Raw genomic sequence first — 7,565 nt, 5'->3', positions numbered from 1 at the left:
AACCCTTGCACCCCAGGAGGCCCAGGCTTGCTGACCGACCTCACCCTTGTGTGTATTTTCCTTTGTTTTCAAATCCAGCTGAATATATATGGCAGAGGCCCCTGATTGAATATAGATACCGGGTCTTCACCCTGCCAGTGGGTAGTCTATGGGGGATGGCTTTAAATGAATGCATGAGCCTGATTCCATAAGCCACATATAAACATCAGTCCAATCAATGTATGGTCACATGCTTCAAAGAATAGGCAAAGCAAATTAGGGGTATCAGTTTTCCCAGAAAGGAGATGCAACATCCTGAAACTCAAAGATAACTGCATGCTGCAGACTCACGCTTACGCCTGCTACCCAGGGGACCAGCGGTTCCCTGATGGGCTCACCGTCCACATCATTCCACTCCAAGCCTCACCTGCCTTCCCTCCTTTAAGGTAAAATGTGTACTTAATTGCCTTTCCTTTGATGTTTTTTCTCTGTCATACTTTCTGATATTCTCTCCCCTCTGAATGTTTTGTGTATGTCATATATACTCAATTACAAAATTCCATCCCTCCCAAGCATAAAGAGGGGATACAACATTATAAGGAAAAAGACAACATGGTCAAATTATTCACCAAGAGCCATAAGTCAGCAAGGAATACAGGTCAAGGATCCAGGGGAAAGTAAGAGTAATGTGTAGCAATCAAAGCCATGAAGTTGGCTATTCCTGGGTTCCAGTCAAATGTTTAATGTGTGATCACAATCAAGTCATTTAACCTGTCCTGTTTCCACATCTGTTAAAATTAAAAAGTCAAGTCAACCTTGCAGGATTGTGAAGCTTTGGATTGGCAATCTGTGGCCACCATAATGCATCATAAAAAACATGCCCCAAATCCCAATGACTTACAAGAGTAAACATATTTTTGCTGATGGATCTGTGGGCTGGCTGTATGGTTCTGAAGATCTGGCGTGGCTGACATCAGCCAGCTTGCTTATGTGTCCTTGATGAGTTGGTCACTCAGGTCTGGCTGATCTAGGATGGTCCCAGATGGGATGGCTCATCTGAGCTCCCTGTGGCCTCTCCTTATCCAGCTGTGCCCCCTATGCTTGTTCTGGGGACGGGGCTGAGAAAGAGAGAGGGCAGTACACAGGGCCCCCTAAGGCTCAGAGTGGTTACACAGTCATTTCCATTGCATTTTATAGGTTTAAGCAAGCCACATGGCCAAATTCAAAGTCAAGGGCTCAGGAAATAAACTCCACCTCGTGAAAACAGGCATTGAAACAGGACCATATTGCAAAGGCTGTAGCAAAGGAGAAGTAGAGGATTGCCGCCATTTTGCAGTCCGTCTTTCACAAGTCCAAATAAGTCAGTTGTTAAAGGGCTTAGCAATGCCCAGCACACAGCAAATTGCTCAGTAGAATACACCTATTGTTAAAACCATGACAAACATAATGTCAATCCTACTTATTAATTATGAATTGTATAGTATTTTATCTGACACGTTATATGTGTCTTCAGATTCCTTTGGTACTGACCTCTCCCAGATTCTCTAAGACACTTGCTCTGTCTTAGTTTATTGTACAAATGACCAACTCTGCTCAGACCTCTTTGGCCCGACTACAAGTCACTTACCCCAGGAATGTCAGGCCCTCCACCTAGCTGAGATTTTGGTTTGTCCCATGACATCTGGACTAATGAGAAAGACCACTGTGGGGTCTGAGGTCTGTCACTCTGAGGGGCTGAAAAGCCATTGGATAAATAAGTCTGGATGTGTGGGGGAGCCAGTCCCCTAAGGGGTCACCTTTGACCAGTGGAAAATAGGACACAAAAAGGAGCAGGCAAATAAATGTCCTCCCCTCATCCTTTCCCATGGACTATTCCACAGGCATAGTCTTTATAAATCTGGTACAGAGACATTGCCTGGGGCTGAGCAAGCACATCTGCCAGTCAAACATACTATATCTGTTCACAGATCCTCAGGAAGTAATGACTAGTACAGTACCTGCCATCTTGATTTCCTTCCTTCCCCGCCTCACTTTCCTCTGTCTTCAGTCTCACTGTCCTGGGTTTCCAACTCCCAAAGAGAGCTTTGACATTTAATCCTTGCCTCAGTCTCTGTTTCCAGGCAACTCTGGATAAAATAAGTGCATTTTTTATATATCTTGTGCATGTATTACATCTAAGTTACATATGAATCCATTTAAGATCATCAATGTACCAATATTCATCTAATGACTGGAGTTTATAGGCGTAACTTCTATATAATTCACACTTGTGTTCAGTGTACTGATGAGGAGAATTCATATCCTTTTTGTGATGAAGTGATACGACTGCTTCTGGAACAGCTCGGAAAACAGGCACAGAGGCAGGCATTGGGGGGAAAAACAAATCTCTCTAGTGCCACAGTTAGTGCTGGTTTCAAGTTGGATCTGAGTCATGCAGCTGTAGATGTTCTGCAGAGCAGGTTGAATGGTTGTGGGGGCTTCCTTCCTTGTTCTCAGGTGTAGAAGAGCTGACACAAACTCTCAAGTCTGCTCTGGGCTGCAGAAGTGCAGTGTGTGCTAAGAAAAGTGCCCGCCACTCCCCTGCCTGCACTTTCTTCTAAAAGATGCTTGTCTACATTTTTAGAAAAGTAAGATAAGCAATTCTGGCTGCAACCTACCCTTTTCTCTTTGTCGAGAGCGCACTGATATAGATTCCTGTATGGTCTGAGTTTACAGACATAATTATACAATTTAGAGATAAGGCTGTGTGATCAGAATACAAATTAACGTGAAAATCAGCCAACTCTTATTTACTCTCTCAACAAGTTTGCCTGATTTTTCTCCTGTTGTACTAGAATTGTGTCCTTTGGGCAACTTCCTTTAGTTTAAGAAAATGGTTTGTCTACAATCAGCAGCATAATATTGTCACTTCCGGGTGAGACTGGAAAGGTGCTGGGAGGGACCCTGAAGTAATTTCAATCTAGAGACCACAGTGTCTGAAATTCTATCAGATTTATTCCTTTGGAGTAAACTCTCACTCTTTCTTTTTGAATGCAAGGAAAGGCTGGCCAAGCTGTACACATCCTGCAGACAAAGTCCGGAGTCCAGAGAACCAAGTGTTTTATCTCATCGAGTCTGCATTTCCCAAGTAGAGCCCAGTTGTTCTCCTTCCATACCTGCCTTTAATATCCCTCCTTACATATCCCTCTCTTCCCTATGTTGTGACACAATGTCTAAAGCATTTCTCCAAATGGAGAAATAAGAAGGAAAAAAGAAGAAAAAAGAAGAGACATGAGAAAGCTTGCTTCCTCTCTCTGCCCTCTGCCATGTGAGAATACAAGAGAAGATGGCCATCTGCAAACCAGGAAGTGAGCCCTCACCAGACACGAGCTCTGCTAGCATCTTGATCTTGGACTTCCCAGACTCCAGAACTGTGAGAAATAAATGTTTGTTGTTTAAAAATAAAAATAAGAAAAGCAAAACTGAGATGCCAGAAATGGACTAACAGGGGAGGAAGTTTTGCTCCCTCCTCCCACGATTCCCAGATCCTGCTGACTCTTATAAGAGATGCTCAGAGAGCCTCAGTATCTTGAATATCTGATAAAAGAGTTGTTCTGGGGTTGAAGGCAGTGGGGGTGGGGTGGGCTTTATCAGAGTCATGATACTGTAATGCTAGCTGTCTAGGTTATCCCTTAGTTGGTGTGACCTCAGTTTATTGGGAGACACTATATGGTGGCATTTAGAGCAGGACTTTGACAAGGAGCCAGACCTGAGTTAATACGTGGGTTGTCACCCTAACTAAACTTGTGACCTTCAGTAAGTTGTATCATCCACCTTCCCTGGGTCTTGTAATTGGTAATATAATCCTCTTGGGCTAATGTCTTGGGTCAGCTCCCCGTAATATGAGAACTCATGTGCAAGTAATTTTCTAAGGACTCGTGCGCAGGAGAGACTGGTGAGTGAGGAAAGCTGGTCGAAGGAAAGAAGCCAAACAAGTAGGGAGAAAGTTCAGGTAAATTCCTAACATCAGCCTGCTCCCAAGGGAAGCTTTGGAGTATGAATTACACTCCACAGAGTTTTTGCCACCTCAAAGCAAATGAGCTGAGCTTTCATATTTCAAGACCAATCAGAAAGGCTTGCCTCTTCATCTATAAAATGAGAATCGTATCTACATTACTGGGCTATTTGAATTCTACACTGTAAGTGGGTAAAACACTTGGCAAAGTGCCTGGTGCATGGAAAGAACATGACATGTGGTGAGTTGTTCATAATAATGATCATCATCATTATTGAAGAAATTGAGCAAGCTGCTTACGAGTCACATATCCGGCCACAGGAGAGCCTTGAAAGAGGACATGTGCTTGATCCTTTCCCTTGAGGCTCCCTGAGGAGTCACAGAAACTCTAGGCTGTGAGTTTACACTCTGGGTTATTTGGTACCCAAGTGTCTTCTTCTGCATGGTTCTAATTCTAAAACCAATTAGGATTAAAGTGAAGAGTAAAAATGAAAATGATTCTGTCATGTGTTTGTCAGAGTTGTTCTGAAAACCTGAATATAAAAGATCAGACAATTCAAAAGGTCTTCGTCCATGTGGATGCATTCACATGGAAGCAAAGTTGAATTGGAAATATTTCACATTGACCAGTGTCATATTTTTGTTTGAAAGTAGAGTTTTGTCATCTCCCATTAGGTCTCTAAAACACACCTAGTACGTGGTAAAATGGAAATATATAGTGTGAATGAACCATATTATTTTTTGAAAATATTCAGCAATTTTCCATCTTTCTTCCTCCTCATTCTGTGCACTTTGCTTCTAATAATGAGGCGCTCCGTGGTTCTTATTGGAAGAATATTCTCAAGTTACTAAAGACATTTTTCCTGCACACCCAGAGCCAGGAGGGCTGGGAGTTTACATCTTCCAGGATGAACGTTAATAACTGTTTGGCACTGAACCATGAAATGCCAGTTCCCTTGTCCTGAGGTAGGGTGAACTGTGGAGCTCCCCTTGAGGTCAGGCGGAGCTGAGAATTTGCCTGAAATTTCTCCATCATCACTCAGCTACTTCCTGTCCCACGTCTACCTTTCCTTACTCCTTCATCAGTCTTTTTTGGGGACAATTCCATAATAAATCACTTCTAAGTGAATCTTTGTCTAAGGGTTAACTTCTGGAGTCCCGACCCAAGAAGCCACTAGTACAAAAGGAGTTTCTTAACAATTGTAAGACCAAGGTAAGCTAGTAACACTGCATAATAAAAGTTAACATTTTTTGCATGACTGCAATTTATTAGGAAATGTGTAAAACAATCTATAGGTTACAGTATCTATGGGCTAAATTTATAGATAAGGGACCCATACTAATAAAGGTTAAGTAGACTATTCATAGTCACGCAGCTAATTAGTGACTAACCACACTTTGATTCAAACTGATTAAAAAAAAAAAAACTAGATTCTTAAGCAGCCACCACCTTTGAACCCTTGAACTTGAAACTAAGAAAGTGTGAAAGGAGATCCTTTAATTCTTATTCCAAGAGGCATCCATTTCAACCTCTGGATTAAGAGTCCAAGGAAATTCTGTCTTTGCTTTCAGATTTTCTCCTAGGTCAGCTTTGTGAATGTCCCTGGATATTTCATCATATTCCATGGAGAAAAGTGTGGACTGACATTCCTCTTGCACTTTCATACTCTGTTGCTTAGATCTTCTTAGAGACCCCGTTGAGTCCCAATGCTAGCTGCCAGAGATTCTCCACCAAGGAGTGGAGTTTTAAATTATCAACGACAATAAAGGCTCATCCTCCAGAAATATAATATCCCTGAAACCTAACCTTCTTGAAGTTCAAAAGATAGTATCACTAAATTAAAAGGAAATCCTTGTATGTAGGATTGATCTCATTGGCCCTAATGAGGACTAGAGTTTCAATATGCCTCTCAAGTGTGTTGTAATGAGGAAGGAAAGAAAGACAAACAAGAAAGTGCAGATGAGGCTAATTCCGTGAACTCAGTACTACAAATGTATTGAACGTCTTCGACATTTACTCACTTTGTTACACTAGGGCAGAACCCACCCCCCCACCCCTGTCTTCATTTTGAACTTCACCATAACTCCTACCACCACATTCAACACAGCACCAACACTTCATAATGATTCTAAGGATAATACTCCCTTGGTATTTTTCCTTCATTCATAAAACCTATGTGGAAACCACAGAGCTAATGGTCATAAAAACGAGTGAACACAGATGTATCGTCAAAGAGAAAAGAGCCATGGACTTAGAACCTTTCCTTGTTTCTTTGTTCTTTCCCTCCTGCCATGTATTAACTTAAACAAGGACAGATAGTAAATCATTGAGATGCTTACATTTTTGAGTGGATCCTCCCACATACTGAAGCATGTAAAAGATACTGTAAGTAGGTGCAGGAATCTTCTTTCCTACAAGAAGTATACAGTCTAGATGAGTGGTAAGACATTTAGATGGATGGATAAAGTGTGAAATAAGTAGATTCTATTTACAGTTCTATGGGTTTAGTGGATGAAGAAATCATTTAGAGCCTGTCTGGTCAAGGCAAGCACTGTGAAGGAGGACAATTCTGAACAATAGCCTGCTGTGGGCAGGCTAAGAAGACTACAATAGGCATCCCATGCTCAGGGTTCATATAAGCAAAGGTGTCACAGAAGGAAATTTATAGGACATTATCTGACGCACAGTGGGCCTACGTGCAGCAAAGAGTTTACAGCAAAAATTTGAGATATTTTAACTAAGGCTACATAGCCTTTTAAATAGTTTTGAAATGCCAAAGTCTTCCTTTATTAAACAACAATTGGTTGTTGACTAAAAAATTGTATTACTAGCCTATCTTTGAATAACAAACCACCATAAACTCAGTGACTTAAGACAACCACCATTTTATTTACTCATAATAAAGCAATTATGGACAAGCAATGTGGGTTGAGCTCAGCTGAGTGGTTTTTCAGTTGGTCTAGTCCGGGATCAACTCAGATTGGGCTGGGTGGTTTTGATGGCCTTGAATATATGCTCCTATTTGGAGACAGTCTAAAAGCATGGATTCATTTGCATTGGGGGTATATGTTCTACCTACCTCACTCTGTCCATACCCCCAGACACTTCCATCCTTTCTATTCTGCACTAGGTGGTATCTGGCTCATGGACTCTGCCCTTCCAGCAGTGTCTTGGTGAACACTGATAAATGATAACCAGAGAGATAAGAGTAATGGATCTGAAGCCAAAACATTTATCATTCTTTCATTATAGAGAAGGAATTCTAAGCAAGATTTCAAATTTGGAGATAAATCTTTGCTATTTATCCTACTTAAAAAAAAAGTCACCTAGTACCATGAATGTTCTGGAATAGTTAGATTGAGAACTGATCAGCCTGCTTTGTTCAGTGCCCTACAATCAGGCATGGAAGGAGTCCATGGTCTCAGGAGAACATAGTTGTGATGAGCCTGAACAGTAGTTGTGACATTCTTTACTCAGTGGGGTGAAAATAAATCTGTGTGCTCCTGGTAGATGTCTGCAGGCCCTGACATAGATATGAAAAGAACATCTTCCTCCCTTTCGGCTTAGACATGAGACATAAAGCATACCAGC

At 41.6% G+C, this 7,565-nt stretch overlaps 1 long non-coding RNA gene across 2 annotated transcripts; it reads right to left on the bottom strand.

Moving 5' to 3' along the window:
- Nucleotides 1-319: 319 nt before the first annotated feature.
- LOC307198753 lies at nucleotides 320-7,157 on the bottom strand. 2 transcript variants are annotated; one of them, XR_013831692.1, is made up of 4 exons: nucleotides 7,054-7,157; nucleotides 6,314-6,385; nucleotides 1,977-2,105; nucleotides 320-1,097 (listed from the first exon to the last, which is right to left on the bottom strand). It is a non-coding gene; the product is annotated as an uncharacterized lncRNA (long non-coding RNA). The 2 variants fall into 2 exon arrangements; XR_013831693.1 differs by having other exon boundaries at nucleotides 6,314-7,116.
- Between the last annotated feature and the right edge of the window lie 408 nt (nucleotides 7,158-7,565).

This window comes from Stenella coeruleoalba (assembly GCF_951394435.1).
Source record: "Stenella coeruleoalba genome assembly, chromosome: 15".
Taxonomy (NCBI): domain Eukaryota; kingdom Metazoa; phylum Chordata; class Mammalia; order Artiodactyla; family Delphinidae; genus Stenella; species Stenella coeruleoalba.
This window is presented reverse-complemented; position numbering and strand designations above follow the sequence as displayed.